The sequence below is a fragment of the Leptosomus discolor genome, chromosome 10 (genome assembly GCF_034619465.1).
Source record: "Leptosomus discolor isolate bLepDis1 chromosome 10, bLepDis1.hap2, whole genome shotgun sequence".
Taxonomy (NCBI): Eukaryota; Metazoa; Chordata; class Aves; order Leptosomiformes; family Leptosomidae; genus Leptosomus; species Leptosomus discolor.
The window spans coordinates 6,390,331-6,414,075 of NC_141400.1; positions in this window are offsets into that span (position 1 = coordinate 6,390,331).

Genomic DNA, 23,745 nt, shown 5'->3' on the forward strand with positions numbered 1-23,745 from the left:
TATATAATCTGGGTCACCAGCTATCGTGGGTGAAGTGTCCTTGTAATTTGTACCTGTTCTCTGTAAACAGTATTTTACTGGTTAACACTGGAACAGAGGTGATCACTGCCATGTGTTTGGACCAAAGCTAAGGGTATGTGTACCAGAACTAGATGAAAGGCACATTGCCAAGTGTACCACCAAATACAGACTGTATTTGAGAAGTGTTCTTGGGTCTCAGAGTCCAGCAATAACTGAACCTACAGAGTCTCCCAAATATCTCTAAACTCTTGCATTTTGGCAGCAAGACAGAACATCCATGAATGGAAGCGACATAGAAATGAAACCTCGATGTGATGGAATCCAGTTGCAAAGACAAATCAGTAGAGACATTCTCATGAATATCCAAGCAGAACATCCAATAACAGAATAAACAGCCAGTAATCAGCCACATTCATCCGTAATAACACATAAGCCATGCATCTTCTGATTTTGAACAGTTATTCCTGATGGGCAATTAACTGCCAGCCGAGTAAGCTCAGCAAGGGGTTTGTTTGGGTTTTTGTTGTTTGGTTGTTTTGGTTCCCCCCTCTTCCCCCAAAGACAGCCAGTTAATATTATCATCCACGTGGGTACAGCAAGAGCTGTATTAGGCATCCTTTTGCCTATTGCCTACCCAATTTCTTAGAATGTCTTGAATTTATTACTGGGTTGACAAATCAACCCATTATTTTCAAGTATGAATATGTCCAAAGCATAAAACAAAAGCAGCAAATCACTTCAGATACTGTGAAACATTTACAGGTCTCAAACTCATCTCTATTTTAACTTTTAAAAAAGTTAAATGTGTACAAGAGGCCCCCAATTACATATTCTATACTAATTATTTCTTGGGAAAAAATAATTAACAGATCAGTTCTTAGAGGGTACTGCAATACTCTCTATATGCAAATATACCCCTTCTACATCAAATCACCCATCACCTTACTGAAAGAAAAAGTACTTGTTACACTTGCTGCGAAAAGTTTCAAGTCACAAGGATCCTGATAGTAAGCTAAGTGATAAAATTTTCTATAAGCAACACCTAAATAAAATTATGTTTTAACATGTAGCTATCAGGTCTCCTGTTTATTTCATTGCACAGGAGGGATAAACTAAATGAATACATTTATTTTGACAGAGAACCTCCTCATCCTCTCTCAGCTTTCTTCTCACTTGTAAAGATGTCTTAGCCCCCCTCTGTCAACTTGGAAGCTCTTACTGTCACCAGCCAGAAAGAAAACACCTCACCATGTATGAGGACTGTCATATGCCAATAGATTTGGCTGTCAAGCACAGAAAAGTACTGTCACTCAGTGTCAGAGGAGCAACAAAGCAACTATCAAGAAACCACATTCATGAAGTCCAAGCGATGCAGATTAAAACGAGACTCACACAAATCTAGCTAGTTAGAAATATCTCTCTAGATTAAAAAGGTGTGACTTTTCCTCAAAGATTCCACAAAGTCTCCTTCCCCCACGAAAACAGAACGCCAAAGACCCATGTTCATTACTTAGGGCCTGGTAAACACTGGAAATGCTATTTCAAGGAAAATACTATTAAACCAGACACTATGAAAGTATTATTTTCCTATCGCCAGTTAACTCCAAGAAAAGTAGTCACTTTGATGGATGGTCAGGATGAAAACTGATTCTCGAGAATCTAAATACATGGAGGAAAGTGAATTTTTAAAAGATAGAATTTGGTATGAAAAGAACTCTGGAAAGCTAAGCAGTTGTGTCAAACTTACAAACCAAGTTCTAAGATATCAGTAAAACATAATTTTAACCTGTAGCAAATGGTCTTAAAGTCAGAAATAAATAATGTTATTTAGCATGTTCAGCAGCGTAAGAATGCCAAAGGACATCTTGATTTATCCCAAGCATCGCTGAGCCCATGGGTCTGAACAATTCCAAAGTTTCTTTCAACTCCTCTTTCATTAATACAGCCATATTACAGAAATTATTCATGACATTGATTCTGTCAAATCTTCCACTTCACATAACATGCCTATGTAGCAGAATGCTTATTTGTGTTTTAATAGTGACTAAAATTGAAACCCAAATGACTCCTAAACCATGATTTCTGAGGATCCTTCTCCAGCTCCAGGCCAAGCATTCGATTCCATTCATCCACCCTCACAGCTCAGTTACAATACGCAACCACTTCATTTCTGAAGCAAAGACTTAATTTCAGAGGCTGTTGAATAATTAAGCCTACTTAATCTATTAGTTGTCTAGTAAGCCCATTAAATAATCATCTTCTTTTTGGAATAAAAACACATACAGTAATCAAGTATATATTATATTGGATGGTTGATTTCATTTGGCACATCCTGAGATATAACAGCTCACACAAAATATCATTGGAAGGCAAACAATTTTTTATGCACACTTCCAGGCAATTCATTAACTTTTTCTGTGGATGATTGTAACAGATTTAATAGTCTCACCAAAAAAACCCAGCATCCCTTCATAAACACTGAAAAGGGAGATAACACATTCCAATTATTTCTGCCTGTAGTTGAAATGAACCAAACATCTCAAAGCACGACCTTCCAAAGAAACTATGTTCTGCCATTTAGAGATGGTGAGGCCATTGCACTACATAAAAACTGTTCACAAAGACAAATCAATAAAATAAAATTAAAAAAGCATCTTACATGTTAGCATAAAATTATGTCAAATATCTACTAAAAATTTGGACATAATGACCTACACATGGAAAGCAGCTAACAGGTGTGTATGTTTGTTTGGGGGTTTTTAGGGTGGAGTAAAATACCAGTTCATAAACTAGACAGGCTTCAACAATTTACAGATTAAACACTAACATGAAAACTGAAACCTCATCTCTATCTCTGCTGACTTTGTTCCATGTGCCACTACCTATATGCAAATCCAAATTGGAGATACATTGAAGGACGAAGATGCAGAAGATACAACTCTGGAATCATTTTTTTATCTTAGGAAAAGTGATACCCCTGACATTAATGGGTCACATCTGCAGACCAGACAATTCACCTCAGTTGCTTCAAAATACAACAGCCAATTAAAAATCTGGACTAAAACAAAATCAGCAGGGATTCTCTGTCTTCCACAAAGATTTTTCTACGGTAGATAACCAATTACAACTTCTGTGCTAACATCAGATGGCTACAGGGAACAAAAGTACTGACACTAAATAGTTTTTCCAGCTGGCTTAGTTGAATACCTTTAGATACAAGCGCTCACATTCAGATATAGCTGTGGTTTTAGGCATGCAACACAAGTACCTTCAAAATTTTCATGGGCTACAAGCAACTTGAAACTACAACTTTATATAGTATTTAATCAGCACTTTTGAAATTAACCTTAAGGAGCCAGTTCAGGGAGATGTGTTTGGCAAAGCTTCAATATATCTACCACGTCTACCTTGGTCCTGCACCAAACAGAGGTTTTCACAATGTTGTATTAAGCTGCTGCTCAGAACGAAACCACTAACACACAGGCCAGAAAGTGCTGTGACTCATCTGAAAGTGAGCCTTTTAAGTCAGAGGCCAATTCTAGACTTTTCTTTCCAACATTTTCTTTCTTTCAGCTATACAAAACAGATAATTATGAGACACCGGTAACCAGAATTACTTATCCCATATTTGTATATTACTTCAGAGAGCAATAGAGTGGCTGAAGTATTTTGAACAAAACATTACCTTTGCTGGAGAAGAGGAGAGTCCAGAGAACTGCTGCAAATTATATGCCAAGCTCAGTGAAAAGCTTGCTCCTGAGATGTTTAAGTAAAACCATTTCCCCCTCTTTTTTGATAAATGAAGCATTCTTGCTTCAACCCAGGGATTCAGCTGTCTGCAAATGAAGGTCCAGTTTGGTGCAGCACAGGTATGTGTCCTTGGTTCACTTTGGCAAAAAACCCTGTTCTTAAGGTACAAGGTACAAGAGGATATGGGATCTAAGGGAATGCAAGATAAAAGCACTAAACCCAAAAATAAAAGTGCAGCTACTGAGAACGCAATATTTAGTTGCTCAAGAAAAATGTTCACCAGGAAGAGTATAAAACTCCTAAGGAAGAAAAGCAGAGAAGTGGAAAAGAGCAACTCAACAACACTGACATTCATCTGTTCTAAGGCGCAGTGGAGGCCAATCCTTTCACACGTGTGATCACATAAATGCTCAGCCTATTAGCTTCACCAATACTAGCTTCTTATTGCGGCCCTTAGACTAAATAACCATTTGGTACCCCAGTGTACCTTTCTTACTTGGTCTCTACACATATTTAAAACCTACCTGAATAAATCAGGTCACAAATAGGGGGTTACCCTTTGACAGATAAGTCAGGTTAAAAGAAACTTCTTGGTTAGCCAAAAAAAAACCCCTCCAAAACAACTTCTTAATAATTTCATATTTCATAACAAAATCCCTCTAAATTTTTACCATATTTTTAGGTTTTATGTTACTCTGAAAAAAACCCACAAGTATTTGTACTTTTTAAATCTACTCTTATTTGATATTGCAAAGTGAAACAACAGTGAAAGTGATTGTTTTCTGTATGCTGGATTTGAAATAACTGAGGGCTGGGAGGATAACTGTTCTGCCAAGTTCATGAAGATAACTCCTGAACTACAGTCATCCTTTTTGAAAATACTTTTTTTTTCCTTGCCTGTATCGTATCCTAGATATAGTAAGATTCCATAGATTTTTGAAATGCATTTAGGATTTTCTGTTCCCACTTGCTTATCACTATTTCATTGAAAACTCTTGTTATCATTTTTGAATTGTTTGAAAGTCATCAGATATATATCCAATACATTTGAAAGAGACATCTAAAGCTGAAGTTGCTGTCAGGTGCTCAGTAAGGAAAAAAGTTTTGCCATTTCACAAATTCCATCATGACATGTCAGGCTTTTATATTAACCTTTAGAGCTGTAACACACCATGACTGGGAAAGCAGGTATCAGTGTCTCAAAACACTCAGATGTTAACTTTCAGACACTCAGTGTCTGAAAACTGTTCAGTCTTAGTTATGCCAAACCTTTGCTTTTATTAGCACTAAAATACTTGAAAGATGCAGGTGGAAAAACTGATCTGAAATGGGTTGTGAGTTGGATTTTGATAAACAGGACCTTGCACTATCACTGGAACAGCTACAAATAATTGGTCTGCAGATACATTCAGGTGAGTGTCTGCAGGGCTTATGGAAAAGTGTGAAAATTCTGAAGACATTCCTCTGCAGCAACAAGTTTTGCTAAAAAATGATCATTCCAATAGCTCTGTTTAAAAGCATGCCTGTCTCTTAATACACTGTTGTGATGCTACCTTTTAGCTTATACAAACTAAAAACGTCCCTTTTGGTTTTTCTGTTGTGTCATCTGCTCAGAAGCACCAAAAAAAAAAAAAAAAAAGAAAATCAGTGACACCCTAAACTCCACAAAAATACCATCCAGATTTTTTTCATTTTTCTGTACTGACTGAAAAAATCACTAGTACTTGCAAATGAACTGTCTTTTAAGATATTCCTAATTACATTATTAGACTCAGAATTATATATAAAAGATCAAATCTCTGTATTCTTCCTCTTGCAAGTTATGCTATGCTTGTGACATTTACTAGCTGAAGGGCTGCAGAAGGAGTTGGTGGATATGAATATATTATGATTACACAGACATCATCCAATATATTGTATTCTTTACTGTCCATATCTTTTTCTCTTATATGACTCATCTTTCACTTACTGGTTTCTAAGTTATAGTGGTTCAGCTTTAGGAAAAAAAAAATAATATATGACACTTCTCCCCAGCATCTCAAATACTGGCACAGATGTTAAGAACAGTAAAAGTGGTCAGAGAAAGCTAAGAGGGAAATTCAATTTGGGAAAAACTAATTCAAGAGGAAAAAAAAAAAAAAAAAAGGCTTTTAGCTGAACTCAGTCACAAGCAAACACAGTCCTGAAATGTGTGTTTACAATGCTTTATCGGAGCTTTGTTGAAATCCTGGCCAAGTTGGGTTTTGCCCAGCTTGGATAATTTCCCAGCAGGCCGCATTTAAAAGTTATGTCACCATCCAAGTTTTCTCTGTTGACAAATGTTTCCATAAATGCTAAGAGACTTCAGCGCTACTTCTTGTTCTGCCTTTGTGTGGATAAAAAAAATTAAAAATGTCCAAATGCATGCAAGTGATTGTTGTCAAGGCCTTCTGGTAGATGGAGGGACATCAGTAGTAAGCAAGGCAGTGCAATTATTATACAATAGGACTTTTAAATGAGACCTTCCTACTCCAACCATTAAGCCTTCATCAGCTACGGTACATCAGAGCATAATGTGGCAAAGAGCCAGTGACCTGGAGCACTTTTTATCATGCAGCTACACTGAAAAGCTGGACTTGGTCACAGTTTCTTCAGCACTGTTTAAGAGACAATGGCGTAGCAGCCGTATGAATTTCAAGTGTTGGGCAGTGTTCTTACTTATTACAATAAGCACAAAATCCTTTTGGTTATGTAACACCAACCTGACACAGCTGTATTCCACTGCCAAGTGATAATGCCAAGAAAGCTTTGGAATTCAGTTGTAAGGGTAAGTTCACCAGGTAACACTTAAACAGCAAACAGTACAAGTTACATGTTACACTTCCCCAAGAGCTGGCTCATCTCCAAATAAAGAGCAGCTATTCAGTCTCCAGTCCATTTCTGAAGCATCCTTTCTTTTATGTCACTCCAGGCATATTTGTATAGCAAATACTGTTTTATACTAGTACAAGCACGTTTCTATACTGCACACATGACATTGCCTAAAAAATTTACTTCTAACTTCTGGAAGTTTTGCATCTGACAGTTCTACACAATGTCTACAACCACTCAAACCAACTCCAAGGAAAAATAAAAGGCCACAAAATTCTAGGGCCTTGCAGACACCTCATCATGTGTGCGTTATGTATATTCTATCAAGGAACTTAAAAAGCTAATTTCAACTTGAATACACATAAAAATTATATATTTAGAATAGTTAATAGAGCTTACAATATTTATCTTTTATTCATCATGACAGTGAACATCACTGCTTGATTATATAATTATATTAAAATTAGGTAGTGCTTAAAGAAAGTAGCATGATACTCCAACAGTGTTTTTCGTTGTGTGACACAGAGACAGCTGATTCACTTCATTCATTCATAGCCTCAACTAAAATGAATGGATGGAAGCTATTTTAACTCTTCTGGGCAGTTACCTAGTTTGCACAACAATGTTTAGATGTTAGCATTACATTAGCTCAGATAGTTGAAACTACTTTTTAAAAGTCCTAAAAACACTTTTTAAGAAGAAATATATAGGAAGTCTAAAAAGGTACCTCAAAGCAGCAGCTGCACAGCCCTTTAATTAAGTCAAATGTTTCCTACATAAGTATTTTATCCCAAATGAATAAACAGTTGGCTACTGGAACATGTATTTTTCCATCCTGAAGTATGCAGCAACAGGAGAAATGTTCATTAATGCCTTGTAACATGTTATTCATAAATAATAAACATACACATTTGCTCAACAAAAAGGATCTAACTGCCTTATTTTACATTTATAAGCATGTTCATATTTGCAGTGCAAGTCGCATCCCTCACAAATGCTAGGTTATCATAGAGATGGTACCAGCACTGAATGAAACAGTATTTACATCTTACTAAACACTCACTGCAGAGAAGTACTGTTAACAGCTAAGGAATGTTTGCAGCATTTAGCAGGTTATCACCTCGACAACAGCAACAAAGAGGACAAATCAACACTGTTTTCAAGAGTGAACACCTGCATGATGAATGCATCAAAGATACATACAGTGCTTTAATAAAATCCATATAGTGCTATTTATTTATTTAAACAGGAGTCAAATAAGCTTTCTTCTTCAGAAGCCTTCTAAAGTTAAAATTTTTAGTTTTTTGTTTCAGAGAGCTCCTACATGTAGTTTCTTTTTTTTAAAAAAAAAAAAAAAATCAAAATTTAGGGATATTAAAAGTGAAAGAAAAAAAAAAAAAATTCCAAACCTACTTTACAGAGGCTCCAAAGAGGGGCAATCTGCAAGACAGACCAATAGGCCATAGAGCTGGGTTTCACTGTAATTAAACTAAGTGACAGATATTCAAATTAATGCTGAATTGCTCTGATCATCTTTAAAAAGACTGTCTCTATCCCCATTTTAAGAGACATGCAGCATCTACTACAAGAGGCCTGATAATACTACTTTTAGCTCAAAAGTCTGCAGTTAAAAGTGTTAAAATGGACCAGAACAGAAAAAATTACAAAATTTGACAAAATAATTAGCATCTAACTCTATCCTGATTCACAACTAACAAAATTAGATAGCTACACATCCTGCAAAATCAAAGCAGAATAAATTTCAGGGTTTATTTCCTCAACATCTACGTACTTCTCTCTCAGATTTGTTCCTATTGCAAGCAAGGGACTAAAATATCAACATACATAATTTTCATATCATTATGTGAGAACATACTCTTCCCCAGGTCATATATCTCCAGATATTAGAGGTTTTTCGCAAGTGCTGAAGTTAAAATGGCAGACATTCACCATTACAACCATTAATTGCCTCTCCATATTCATATGTCATCTGCCCTGAAGGGGTAATCAATTTCCACTCCTGGAATTTATATGAATGAACCAAGCAGCAAACAAAAGCAAGAGCTATCTGGCAAGTGAAAACACGGAGACCTTCTGTACCCATTGGGACATTCTGATTGACATACACATTAAATCCGTTCAGTGAAGGTAATGATTTCCAGAGGCTTTTATGAAAATCTACCTAGAATGAAGGAAAATAAAAAGTATTGCACGGAGATGTTCCCTTTTTTCTTCGTGTTAGAAGCAAAAAGTTTTATCAGACAACTGCATTTCCACCCAGGTGTACGAAACTGCAGATAGCGAGATGCCATACATCCAGACCATTCCACAAACTGACCGCAAACTAAATTAGTTCTTGAAAGCATGGCCAAACGTCTTTCAAGGACAGTGGAAAATAGGAACTTGACGATGAAAGTTGCAACGGGATGTGCTCCAGCTATTCCAAAAGCTATGCCTTTGGGACCTAGCTGCAAAAAGTTCAGAATAAAGCACTTGACAGGCTAACCTACTTAAAAACAAACAAATAAACAAACAACCACAACCAACAACTGGAGATACACCAAATTTGGTCTAAAGATTATGCTGTACTTGTCTGAATATACAATGCAAACAGAAGCGAGGCACAGCTATGAATCCAATTACCTTCCTTACCCATCTCTGCCCCAAAACAAAAAATAAAAGTAGTAATAAAATAAATGGGAAGTAGACAGTGCTGAAGAAACATACAGCATCAAGACACTAGTAGATATTGACGCTGGACAAGTAACACCACTAAGGACAAATTTCTCAGTATCAGTTTCTCAGTTGCTGTCAGCTACCAGGCTAATAATGTGAAAACTTTTAGTCCTTCTGTAGTAGCCACAATAAAACACTATCCTTCCCCCAGCATCACATCTGAGCAAAAAACAGCCTCAAGCAGAAATGTTCATTATAGAATCTCAATGACACCGATTTGGCAAAAATGCAATTAAAGAGAAAAGCTGTTAGTAAAGGATGGCTTATGCTCACCTATTAAGATAATTTTTTACAGTGTTACAGGATGATAATCAGTCTAATGGCTTTTATGGATTTCAATCTTCCACAGACTGACTTAAAATAATAATTCTGTTTCTAAACACGAGGGCCTGCAAGAGCCTTGTTACATAGACATGCAGAAGGACACTGGAATTCTCATTCAGAACCGTAGTAGGGGTAGTATGTACATATCCCATACACGCAGCACCCAAAATCTACAGTGTATCCGTGTGTTTGAGTCACAGAACCACTCAGTGTAACTGCATTAACTAGGGGGCCTCTTCCATGAGTGCTAACCAAACAGTTTTCTGACTCACCTCAAGCACTTGAGCTGCTCAACGTTTTAGGTTCAGAACCTGTAATTCATTCAGGTCCGAGTACTTCATTTGGCATTCATCTCACTTGACAAGCATCAGAATCCCCTTCTCTTGGATTTCTTCTCAGCTGCCTGGCAGTTTGAGGTACTTACCTGAAACTAGTTTGGTGGGTTTAAGCCCACTCTGCCTAAACATTTGGGAAGTGGAGACAGACACGCCCCCACCAGATACAGATGTCATCTGCTAATGATTGAATTTATCAAGGATGTACTCCACAGTAGTTCTGAGAAAAAAATGCTTTTGATCTACTCCATCACTATCAACATTTCTCAAAGTGCCAGATACTGCTTGAAGGAGTCCTTTCTGCAGTTTTTCGGGTATGATAGTTTCTGCAGTAAGCAGCAAAGTTTCTCATCTCATGGTCCCGAATTCACTGTTCAGGGTATGTATAGCTCAGAGCAGCAGAACTGAAACCGCCAATTCACATTCCTCTCTGCTGACTGCTCCACAATCTTAGCTCTTTGGCATTTTCTATTGACCCTGCCATGAAAACTTCTATGGCAGGAGTACTTGGTATATTTATAGAGAGAAATAAAAGCCACAGTTCATTCAGATTTTGTGCTCAGGGAATATTGTAGCAGCTGCACAGGTATAATTGCTAGTCAATGACAGGGCACAAACAGGAGGCCAAAGAAGTGCTGATCCAAGCATACCCTTTAACCGTTCCTTCATATTACAGGGTATGTCTGACAGTTGTTGGAAGTGTGAAAATACAGCTAAGATCAAATAATGAAATGCTAATAAAATGTCAGGAGGTGAACATGACTCACTACATAGACAGCACAAGAGAATGCTTACCACAAAAACATTAACAACCAGCCAACGCCTACCCAACCAATACATAAAACAAGGAGTAAACCAAAACAATCTCCACCAACTACAGAAATCACAGGACAGTATATGGTCTCTGTTTACAGTTATTTTTGGGCATACTGATGCTTTCTGCCCTAACAGACAGACACAGCCAACTATGACAAATGAGAAATCGCTTCTTCCACAGGCTAGACTCAGACAACCTCTTCTGAGGATCAGTGTTTTCAGATGCCATAAGGATCAACGTTTCATTACAACGCGACAAATAACCTGAAATACTCTGCAGGCCTTCCAAGAACAGAACGCAGCTAGAGCAAGCCAGATGCTAAGGGGCATCAAAACACCCATCTGATGGCACGATCCGAGTATGACACAAAGCTGGTTTACCACACAGTTCAGCTGGATTCAAGCACAGCACTGGTCTCAACAGGACTGACACCGATCTACATTTTAGGAGTTAAACATCAATTGTTTCAGGTTTTTCATGTGTTTTGAAGGTCTGTTTCCCCCCAACACTACAGACTTGCAGTCTTAGAACTAGCAAAGGTGTACAGAATAGAGCGTTTGGACACCCGGTGTAAGAGGGTAGGCACGCTCCTGCATGCTGTGCTTACAGCTCGTCATAAATTCAATATTGTAGCTGCAACAATGGTTAACGAGAGTACTGACCCATGTAAAGCACAATTAAGAAATAATTCTAAATATCTGAAATAGTTGTACCCATCAGAATGATTATGTAACTGGAAAAGGAAAGCTAAGTTCTAACATGCGTGAAAAAAGTCTAGCACTACCACAATCAAGCATTAAAAACTGTAAGAGATACAGGGCAGGATCACAGATTTAAGCAGAACTCGTGAAAATAAAAGAAATTCTCAGCACTCTTCCATTGCTATAGCCTTCTTTTTGATGGGAGATTTACACTTTTTCCTGAGTACTGCATTTAATCCACGTTCAGCCATTATTAAATATTTGCACTATCTAAATCAAGCTAACATTATACTCCAAAACATCGTGATCACCTGAATATTTTACTTCAACAAACCTGAGATGAGAAAATAAGCAAATACAGTGCCATACTGTAAATCCCAGAGTTAATGTGGTGATAGGGAAGAAGCTTTATGTATTTTGACAAACAAAGTAAGCTGCAAGGTACTCATTGGCCACAATCTACAATTTTTTTTTATTTTTTTTTTTTCCCTGCTCCCCCCCCCCTCAGTTCATAGTTGTGTTAACAGGTTTTGAAGCTTACTTTACTCTTGCTGTAACGTTCCTGGACAGTATTAACAGCAGAAAGAGATTCGATTTCTTCACAATAAGTTTATTCTGTACTACTTAAAAACAAAATATTAATATGAAATGTAGTTTATCTGATGTTTTCCTCACATTACACACGGTGATTTCAATTGTAAATTTTTTTGCCAGTGCTATGTTAGACTGCAGCTCTACTTAGTACTCTTCAATTGAACATCAACAGAGATAATTCTTTGAGTAAAATTCAATCACTAAATTCAGTTACAAAGAGTGGATGTATAAAAACATAGAAACATGTATCTTTAATTTTGCAGTGTTTTAGTGAATGTGCAGTAAAACAAGCATTGTGTAAACAAGCACACAATACATGCTTGGACATAACAAGACAGTGAAACCGCTCAGAAAATCCTAAATGATCCTGTACCAACCCTGTACCAACCCCACGAAACAGCACCCAGTCTCTTGCACTGAATGGAGAACCAATACAGGCCATGTCGTGCGCGGCTGTTGCATAAGCTGCAGAGGACAACCCAGCCACTGAGCCTAATTGCTTCCTTCAGTTGGCGTCCAACCAAATCCTCCAAAGTCATGAAGCACAGGGCCCCATCTCTCACACAGTATCCTGAGACACAGACTAGCCACGCAGGCTGGTATTACTGTATTCCCAGTTTCTGACAGTGTATTCATCATCACTCTCATGGGCTGGAATTCCCTAGACACTTACCTGATCCCTCAGACACAGGCAGGATATGCAGAACAGTAAGACAGATTTCACAACAAATTCCTGAGCTGCTGTTTGTTTCAGTCAGACTGGACTATACAATCATGTTCACTATTTTTTAGTTTACTGAGAAACACAAAATACGCTGTCACTCCCACCCCCACCCCCCCCAGTACCTGGAAATCTTAGTGCAAGCAGTCTTATTTGTTTTACTTAGCCTATAAATAAATCAAAGTTACTTCTGTCTGGATGAGCAATAAAAACTGAAAATTGTTTACAAGTGAAAAGCTAAAAATAGCAATTTTAACCACCCACTTCCACTCTTGACATTTCAGCCAGAAGCACCAGTTCTCTTTAGGGGAGAAAACAGTCAGTAAAACAGGACAACAGATAAATGTTAGCCATGCAAAATCCCTCTGTTACCAGCTGACTGGAAACACCAAGGTCACTCAAAAAATCTGATCCTGGCTTTAGGAGGGAGAAAAATTAATTTCCTGAGTATGTGCATTTACTGTAACTGAAAGTATTTGAGCCGAAAACGCCTAAGATGATCCCAAGCACACTTTTTACACAGTAATATCTTAAAAGCAGCAAAACGAAAAAAATCAGTGTTAGTAATAATTCCAGCTTTACCTACAGAACACAAGAAACAAAACCAAAACTGAACTCCAGTTCTCAAACTAACACATCTACAATCCAGTTCTCTTATCAGGCTTCATTTTTTTTACTCAAAGTCTAAACTACACATCCGATGGAAAAACAAACCAACAAACCACACAACAACAGTCTCAGTCAATTTAAAGCTTGTTTCCAATACCATGACTGGGAGGGGGGACACAATACAACTTTCAAATAAAAATATTTTTTGTTTATTGGGTATGAAAACAACACCTTTTGACAAATGTGTAAACAGTAACTTCTTCCGGAGTTTTTATCTCTGCCTTTGACTTTTGGAAAATACTTCACACATTATCCTTCAGAAAAGAAGTCCTCAATTGTAATGTGCTACACTTTATTCACAGATGTGGTATCTGCTGAACTAGGATAATGTATTGTCAAGCTCTGCAAATCAAGCCCCAGTCTCCATTTTGTTTCATCTTCCAGGGGTCACAGAAGAGCCAAAAATACCAAAAAGCAGTGAAGTGAAGCAGAGAAAGAAAACCTAACCTCACACCATGCACTTCTAATAATTTTTGATTACAAACAAATCAGTTTGGGTTTTTTGTTTAATTATATTTGACTGGCCTTGTGGCTGAAAAAAAGAGAAACTAATACTAGGAGAAAACACAGCAATAGTAAGGCAATAAGAGAGCTTTTGTAAACTGATAAATTCGGATATTTTTCAGACCAAAACAGCAGAGACTTGTTCATTTTTCTGTCTTTCCACTCAATCTAAAATGAATCGGGGAAAAAGCCACAGCTCAGTACTATGCCCAAAGCATTGGTCAGTCAGGAGACAGACTGGAAGATTCCCTTTCCTAGCGACATAGGAAATAGTCTTCTGAAAGGAAAGATCATTAGGAGGGAAACTACATGCAAAGCTGGGTATACTACAGCATAATTATGAAATTTACATTGTGGATTGATGACAGAAGTGAACAGGCAACTCTCTAGTTTCATAGAAGTGTAACATCAAAGAAATACCTATAGGGGATTTAAAAAAAAACAAACAACACAGGGAAAAAAAAACAACCAGCAGCAAACTTAGATGTCTTAAACAGACATTTGATAAACTAGGAATATTAGGGCCTTCCACCTTTTTCTGTCTCCCCAGTACTGCCTAAGTCATCATTTCGCAAATGATTTTAACATTCAGTTTTCACCTGATAGATCTTCTTGCTTGTACAATCCATTTTAGAGGCATAACTTGTTTTCTTTGCTAAGATTTCATTTCCTCCCATCTCAGAAGTTGATGAAATCTATTTCTTAGTTCCTCGTCTCCCAGTGAAAGCTGACAACAAGTATCAGACAAAATGTAGCTGTCCCATATGAAGTAATTCATTTCTGTCAAAGATTAGACATTTTTTCCCCTTAACATGAGATGACTGATATTGTTCTGCAAGATCCAAAAGGGACAATTTAACCACTTAAGTACCAAGAGAGCTTGAGGACGGGCTTTTCTCTGTAAAGCATACAGTCTCCCCTGGGTGAAAGCAGGTGAGATACAAGCCACTGGAAGGCCTGTTAATGTCCTTCTACTTGATTTGAGGCTTTGACCCGCTATTTTTAGTCCTAACCAAGTATTTTTTACTATACAATATTCTGCAAATCAGCAAGATCATGACATCACACATTTGAACAATTCTGACCAGCTGAAACTTATTTTCTGCTCTGTACAACACTTAAGTCCTAACACACATTAAGCTTCCTTTACATGTGCAGCTATTTGTGACCTTAAGTTTAGTGAATTTTTGAAATTCAAATATAGTTCTCATGTAACCTTCCATTTGTCTTTACAAGGGCAAAATTCACCCCCCTGAACTCAGCGCAATGCGAAACACGCGAGTTCAACATGCAAACCCCTAACAATGAACTGGGGCGGAGGGGAAAGAAAAAAGAAATGGGCACTTTCGAGGTCCAGACCACTCACCCCGAAGCACACACCAAGAGCAGGACAAGGCGACTCGCGCTCTACCAGCGCTTCCTCCTCGACAGAAGGCGGCCGACAGGGACGCGCTTCAGGCGGGGGCACCTGCAAAGGCCCAAACACCAGCCCCACGCTCGGCGCCGCCGCTCGCTGCCCCGCGGGCTGCAAGCGCCACCTTCCGGCACCCCCGGCCGCCATTTCCAGAAGGCTCCGGCCCCCCCCCCCCCCCGCCCCGCCTCAGAGAAGTCGAGGCAGCACCGGCGCCCGACGTTTGGTGTTGGAAACCGTTCGTGTTTGACTGAAAACACGTAGGAAACGTGGGTGCGCGGAGCGACGGACCCCGCGGGGCTGCAGTCACGCCTCACCTCAGCGCGGCGGGCGGGGGCCGGCGGGAAGCGCTGAGGGGAAGCGGCGGGCGCCCCCGCGGGGCCCTGCCCAGGCGGGCTCCTCGGGCCCGGCCACCCTGCTCCCCCCCACGGGAAGGTAAACGCCGCGGGGTTTCCGAAAAAGTGGCAAGCAGGGGTTAATTAACTGGTCCACAGAACCAAGCTCGTAAAGGGTACCTGAGCTCGGGAGGAAATCCTTAAATAGTTTACTGATTCTCCAAGGAATGGGAAACAACAGGGTAACTTGCAGAGACAGAAAAAAAAAAAAAACCTCTGCAAACTAATAGTAATGAAAAATCTCTTTTAAATTACTAAATTCCCTCTGAACTCTTTGGCAAAGAGAAGGTCTGGTGCTGAAATTTGCTTAGCAGGCCATAAGAGCAAGCATAGTATATAATTTAATAAGTAATAACACTTAACTGAATTGTATGGACAAACGGACATCAAGAATAATAAACTAGGTGTGAGGCTAAGATGAGCTTAAAGTTTTCCAAAAGAAATAGATGAAATAGAGAACAAAACATTTTGGTGCTGGCATCTGATGTTTTCCTCAAAAAAGTGAACTTGATGCCAAAAATACTTGGGAATCAGTGTTTGAAAGGTTAATTAGATTCTCCATAAGAGTTTCAATTACAGGAATGAGACATTATCCCATTTAATATGTATCCCGACACATCCTATTTGTTTCAGATTTTCTCTGTCACAAGATTTTTCATTTGTAGATAAGCATTATTAATCGTAACATCCTCTGACAACTTCATGTTTACAACTCAGATCCCCTCTGGAGGCAAAGGGCTACTATAATCAAGATCTTCAGTTAAAATTGTTTACCTCTTCCATCAGCAACCGGAAAGCTTCTCTATTCAAGGCACAACAATAGCCCAGAAGTGAACTATATGCTCTGTTTCTCACACCAAACCTTAAATCTGAATTCTGTGAGATGAAGCTGTACTTGGAGACTCAAGATACCCTCTGAGTAGCCATGAATTATACACACAGCTGCCCAACCTTGTTAACTGCATAGGATTAGTCATGCAGAAATTCTGGTACATAGTGCACCCTCTGGATTTCATTCTCGTTTCAAATTACATGGAATTACATGTAGTTAAAGAAGCATTTGTAAGATCAGAACTGTTTTATGTTTTGAAAGAACAGTTTTCTTTCTAATAATGTAAGTTTTATCAAGATCAGAATATTTTACAGGAATATTCCAATTTTTCCTTACTCTGAATTAGTAAGTGTAAGTAACAATGTTTGAGCAAGGTAAAAATATTTAGCTTGAATTTCATTACTTAAATTTCAGTTAAAATTCTACAACAGAAAATAGTAATAGTAGTGAGAATAGTCTTAAGTTCTACTTCAAGTCAAATAAATGATTCTGAAACATTAAAAAACAGTGACAGATGAATAAAGTGGAATGGAAATAATCTTGAGAAGAAATAGTGCACCACTCTTTTTGACAAAGATACTGTGTCATTGAACAGGCTGTGCTAGGGTTTGGGTTTGTTTTATGTGGTTTTCTGTTGGTTTTTGTTTGTGGTTTTTTTTTTTTTTTCTATGTCCATAAGATTCATTTGTAATTTTGCTGCTGAACTTAATAAGGGCAGAATCCCACCCAATGTCTACCATTCCTGTGAAATATTGTTTGAGAGACAAGATAAACTGATACATAAAAACGTACCAGGCTTTACACAGTATCTGTGTTCTTGCTTTATGTCTTTTGGGTTTTTTTGTATGTGTGATTCTGAAAAAAAATGATTAACATAGAGGATGTTCCCCTCAGACTGTTCAAATTAAATCCAAACGAAGTTTGCCAATGCTGAGCAGACTGACATGATGTCTCCGTTTCACAGATCTATAGCAGTGAGCCTAAATAAGTTACTACTCATTCATATAAATGGTGACAGTTCTGTTTTCAACAGAAGTAGGATTAGATCTCTGGTAACAGAATCTAAGGAATCCTGTTTTTTTTTTTTTAAAAAAACAAAACAAAACCAACCCAAACAACAACCACCAAACAACAAAAACCCCATTTTTTTTTTTGGTGAAGTTTGCAGCATTTTTCAAAGGAGACAAGCTGCGTGAGAAAAATAAAAATTACTAATAAAAATGTCTCTCTTTGCTTCCCCATAACTAGGAATTTAGTCCACTCACATGTAGTCTTAATGGATGAATGAACAGTAGACTCAGTAAGTACATCAGTAAGCAGACACAAGGTACTTAAATGAGAACCTAAAAGATCTGCTAGAACTATAACACCGGAGGTTTTACTAGCTGGCCATTCATAAATTATCAAAGTATTTCTACAAAATTGCAGTCTTTGAAATGAAAATAACAGTTGTCCTTTATCTTAAATTTACCTTTACACAGGATTGAAAAGTTTTGTTTTCTGTATTAAAATAGGTTATGCCATAATTTTAATCCAATCTAAAAATCCCTCTGTTCTCTTCATTCACCCCATCTCCTAGTGTTAATCCTAATCAACGCCACAAGTCCCATCCCTGTGGGCATTAAAAGGAAATGTCTCCTAGTATTCAGGATTTGTGACTTCAATTATTTTCGCAATTATTTGCTAAATTTCATTTCTGATCTTGTTCTATAATCCCAGTTATAGTTTCTGATCAATTATTTGATGCAACTTCAAAACAACAAATCTTAGCTTGCACCTCATGCAACATGTTTTTTTTTACGAGTGCTCTAAAGTTTGGCTATTGGTAAGAATATCTCAGAAAAAAATCAGCAACTCTTCCCTTGGGCTTTAAGTAACTTGGCAATTTTTGCATAACAGTTTAATTAGCAAAATTATCAAGGGAATGCTTTGTACTATTGTAATATTCTCCTAGTTTTCAGTTTCCTACCAGCAATGCTTCCCCCTCTAGCCCTGAAAGATAAATCTGATGAAGTTATTGAGAAGAGCAATAGATCATCCCTTAAGGCACCTAGGTAAAGTTGCAGTCATTTTAGAATTTGCAGAGTGCAGAAAGCACCTGGAGTGCATAAGGGTCATTCAAATTAATAAGACTAGATCTGGCAGAAGGGTGGATATGTGTGTGTAGTCATTCCATCTGAACTTGCAGTTGAGCTGCTTTTTAGTGTTATGTTCTTACGTGGTCGTTTTGCAATCCGAACGGTCACGAATAATTTTTTGGTATGATTTTTGCTCCTGTAACACACTTATGAGAAATCATGTAACCACTCAGTAGGGTAGCGGCTCACATCCAAACAGGTTTGAGAATAGCAAAAGCTCACTGCACAATGAGGTGCCTTTGTTTCTTGAATTACTACCCTCATTCGAAAGGAGACCTTTAACATGAATTCTGCATGAGTAGCAGCAGCTGATAGAAACAACAATCAGGAGTCAATGATACAAGGTGCAAACTAAGATAGAAGCGTAGGGCTTTCATGACCAAATCAATGCTGGAACCTCGCATTCGCAAAGAGCTTGACTGCAATCGCCACCTGCAAAAAAGCAATTTGGAAAAGACATTGCAAAGATAACGTTAATGGAATTTTCCTAAAAGCAACTCCTAAGGGATTCTCTGTTAAAGGAACCACTTTCCACTTTGGATCTCAGTTATCAGCCGTACAAATTTAAGCAGGCTTCTGACAATATAAAGTCTATGAATAATATGCAGCCCTCGTCGAACTCTTACAAATTAGCCGGCAGTGAGATTCAAGTGAAAGACCTCAAAATAGCATCGTCCAAACAGCAGAACTCTTTCTTCCCACAAGGAGACTGAAAAGCTAATAGCAATGGACTAACTGTTTACACTGAAGTCAGAATAGCAGCTCTATTGACTTTCCCATTTCATTCAACTTGAGAACTCTGTCCGAGAAGGAAGGTACCAGTGGAAAAGCCATGGACTGTAGAGCTAAAAATAAGTACATAAAACTAACAGCTACTATGGAAACTGACAGGATTACAGTGAAATCGGTAGAAATTAATAAGGTTGAAGACAAACTAACAAGACAACAAATGAATGAACAAGTCACTCCGATGCTCGTAGATAAGAAATTTACTAGATTTGGGGGTTTTCTGTATTTTTACACAGGGCTTATAGAATACTTTTACAGAGGGAAAAAACGAAAATACTTTAAACAAACAGTTGGTCAAAAAAATCCCTCCACAGAGAAGCATGATGGAATCATTTTATTTACTTTAATAGAATCCTCAAGGGAGATGACCTTTTCCAATTCTGAGGCCTAAAACAGAAAATACGATATGGTGGAACATGATAGAAGTTAGGGACAGCTGTGTTGAAGTTGTACAGTAGGAAATACAATAGCATTATGAGAAAGAGAAATTTAGACTTGTGGGCTGAGGGTAACGGCTTTTTGTACCAAGCAGTGCTTTTTGTTTCTGCTGCAGATAACAGAACAGAAGCCATTGATTCTGGAGTGCTCTCACCATCTCAGAGTGCTGCAAGTCTTTCTGCTATCACTATCAGTATCAATCTGCTTACCTTAGTTACAACCCTTGTTTTTATCTGCAAGCTAAACAGGTTTACTTTGCACAAAAACAAGGCACACAATTCATCTACAAGTCAGATACAAAACCATGAAGCTCCCTTTCAGCCATAGCAGAGACAGACTACTGTATTCCCATCAGTTTATAATGAAACAGTTTTGCCTTCAAGGTATTTCTTGACACTAGTTTCGTGTATTACATGGATACTCCCTTCTTCTCTGCATTGGGCATTGGACTAGATGATCTTTAAAGTCCCTTCCAGCCCAAACCATTCCATGATTGTTGGGGAAATATTGAAGTAGCACTGCTTAGTTATTTGTTACTTTACCTGAGGGAAGTCAGTGCCTGGCTGGCATCCCAGATATGGAAGAGATCATGAATGCATTAGGACTGCCAGTCATCTGAGTTTTAGCAAGGTCTCCCCACTGGAAGTGAAGAAAGTTACTTTATCAAAAGCAAATCATCCCAAAATTTTTGCTCATGATGGCTGCTCATGAGACTGAACTTTTGTTTTGCACAGCGTATCTTCTATATGATTGGATCCTGTTTAAGTGGTATCAGGTAGGGAGACGTGTAAACATAGCTGTAACTGGCTTCTCCCTGTCTATTTCGTATATTTGTAGCCATGCACGGACAGTGTTACAGAATAGATCACATTGTGAAAAACAACGCTCCTCTTTCTATTTATTGAAGAACAACTCTAATCTATTCATTTAGCAGTGTAAAATACAGTTGATGATCCTGAGCTTTCTGCCATTCCCTCTGTGAGTTGCACAGCTTGCCTTTCCTGTAAGTTATTGACAAAAAATGATTATTTCATCCATAATTCTATCTGTATTGGTATGTGAAATACATAAAGAAATCCCAGTTCAGATTACATTTTGAATTTAAGGTTGCATGTGCTGTTTTGCAACAAGGGAAATAGGATTTCTTCTGGCCTGTCTGTGGTAGTTTTTTAGAACTTGAAGGAAAGCTCCATATGAACAGAACTGTAATGTTAGCCAACCTGCCAGTCAAGACACTAATCCTCTACACATCTCTACTGTCAGGAGACAGATACCTGGAAGCTGGTATGCAGGAGATAAAGAGAAAAGTTGGACAGGAACCAGAAAATGTTCAAAATAAAAACTAGATGCGTATGCCCAGATATTTTTCCTTTAAAAAAAAAAAGTCTAAAATGAGTGATACAAAAGAATTTTGACCTCCACGGATTAAACAAACAAAGCGGCATGCAGATACTCATTGCTGTTCATTGTTTCCAAGTAACCCGTGGGCTCCAAGTACAGTATTTTGTCTTCACCGCATTTCCAGACAATAAAGGAAAAATGCCCAGCATTCAAGAAAGTGGAAGTAACTGCATTGGTTAACTGAGTCATGTCAGTAACTACGAAAAGCAAATTTAACTATTTAAATAAATAGGCAATATTTTTATATCAAACCTTCATGTTTGGATACAATGAAAATACCGTGAATCAGATAAGCAAAACCCCCTGTATTATAGTATCCTAAACTCACTGGTCATTTAATATTAAGTATTATTTTCTTTTATCCCCTGAGAAAGAAACATAAGGCTTACTACAACTATTCTGTCCAGTTCTACTGTTTTCTGACACATTAAGTTCAAGCAGATAAATTGACATAATTTTTTCAGTAATCTTTCTCATCAGAAGTTATCTTCAAACAGGTATGATTTTTATTAACATCATTTCTGCCAGTAAGTCTTGATCTACAGCATATACACAGGCCATTCATAAAAATAATTTGATATTCAAAGTTTAGCTGTTTTGACCAAAAATGTAAGTTATAAGAAATGTTTGTGCTCAGTGACTCACGGATTACCTTTCTAAGATTAGGTTTATCTTACAACTGTGTATGTGAACACTCGTAGTTATGAATGAGAATTTTGCTTTTTGTGAATATTCTTGCACTACTTACTTAAAATTGGCTGGTTCGCTAAATGTTCCTGCCAGCAAAGTAATTTGGTGGAATACTGTTGGAAAGCAAATACAGAAGGGGTGTGAACAGAGTTGAAGAGAATTAATTTGCAAATCAAATGGATGGTGGAGGAGTTGCATTCAATGAATTCAACAAAGATACCGTCTCACAATAAATACAAGAATATTTGGCAAGAACAACCTTTGCAAGACTTGCAGCCTTTGTTCTGCATATATGTTCGTTCTTACCCCCATGCAGATTTTTGTCTATACCAACAGATGTAGAATTGGCCTGTTGAACAGCTTGCAGCACCAGATCACTAGACTGATACTAACATTTGAAGTGAAATGGCTTTTCTGAAGAAAACATTGTATAAAAAATTAGCAACCGTATACAGGATGAGGTAAAGTTACCCAACATTTTATTCTTAATTCATCCTTTATTAAAATAAAAATGCACCAGGTATTACCATTATTGTCATGAAGGTGTGGGAAAGAAACCCACCAAAGTTGTGGATTCTACATTAGCTACAACTTGCTATAGCATTTTTATATTCCCACTCTCCTATTCAGGAGAGCATGGAAAATAGTCTGTGGCATTAAAACAACAGGAAACTCTTTTATCCTAACAATCAGGAAGAAACTGAGAAAGAGCTGTTTTCCTCATACTTCACGACAGTAGGAAAGTACACCCACCAGTTATGGTCACTTGATTCATGAACAATTCCTCCTCGTCCACAACACTGCATCCTTCCTATCTGTCACTAGTTGCTCATAGCTGACTCATTCTAACCATATCCTGGTGTTACGGTAAAAAAAGTGGATTAGATTAACACATATTTCTTCAAAGGATGTGCACAGGTCAGGGCTGCCAAACTACTTATCCTTGCAACATGTTACAGTAATTGGTGCAAGGAGCTTTCTCTTCATCCTGGGCTGTACCACAATGGTATCAAAACCCTGACAGGAGATTTTAGAATTTATCAAAACAATAAGAAATGCATTTCTGTTTTCTGAACTTCCGTAAGTCAGTCCAGCAATGAAATAATATAGTTCTCCATCTTCTCTATACCCCTCCTGGTTATACTGTAATTGGTGAAAGGACCACAACTTTACTTGCGATTTGACCTCCTGAGATGCAGTATTTGGGGGCAGCTCTCTTGGCACAGTACCTAGCTTCTTGCCAGACCGATGAGCTACCATATAAGTCTTCCAGTTAATGATGGACCTTTTGATAGTAACAGTAATACTACAGTCACAAACCCCAGTAAATATGAAGTAAAAATGCTTTCAATAGGTATGTTTGGGCCTTTCTCAACAATAGTTCTAGAGCACATACGCTTATCCCAAGAGAACACAGATCTGTATTCCTAAGCAATCATTTTATATCCCATAAAGCTTTCATAAATTCACAGAATTAACAATATTAACAGAAAAGGCCTGTTTAAGTGTTTCTTTGCTAACAAGATCTTCAGATAAGAAATGCTTTTACCATAATATATAGAAAAACCTGAAGTTGAATTATCTTTGCATGTACTTCATAACACTTCACTTCCCCCCCAAAACCCCATC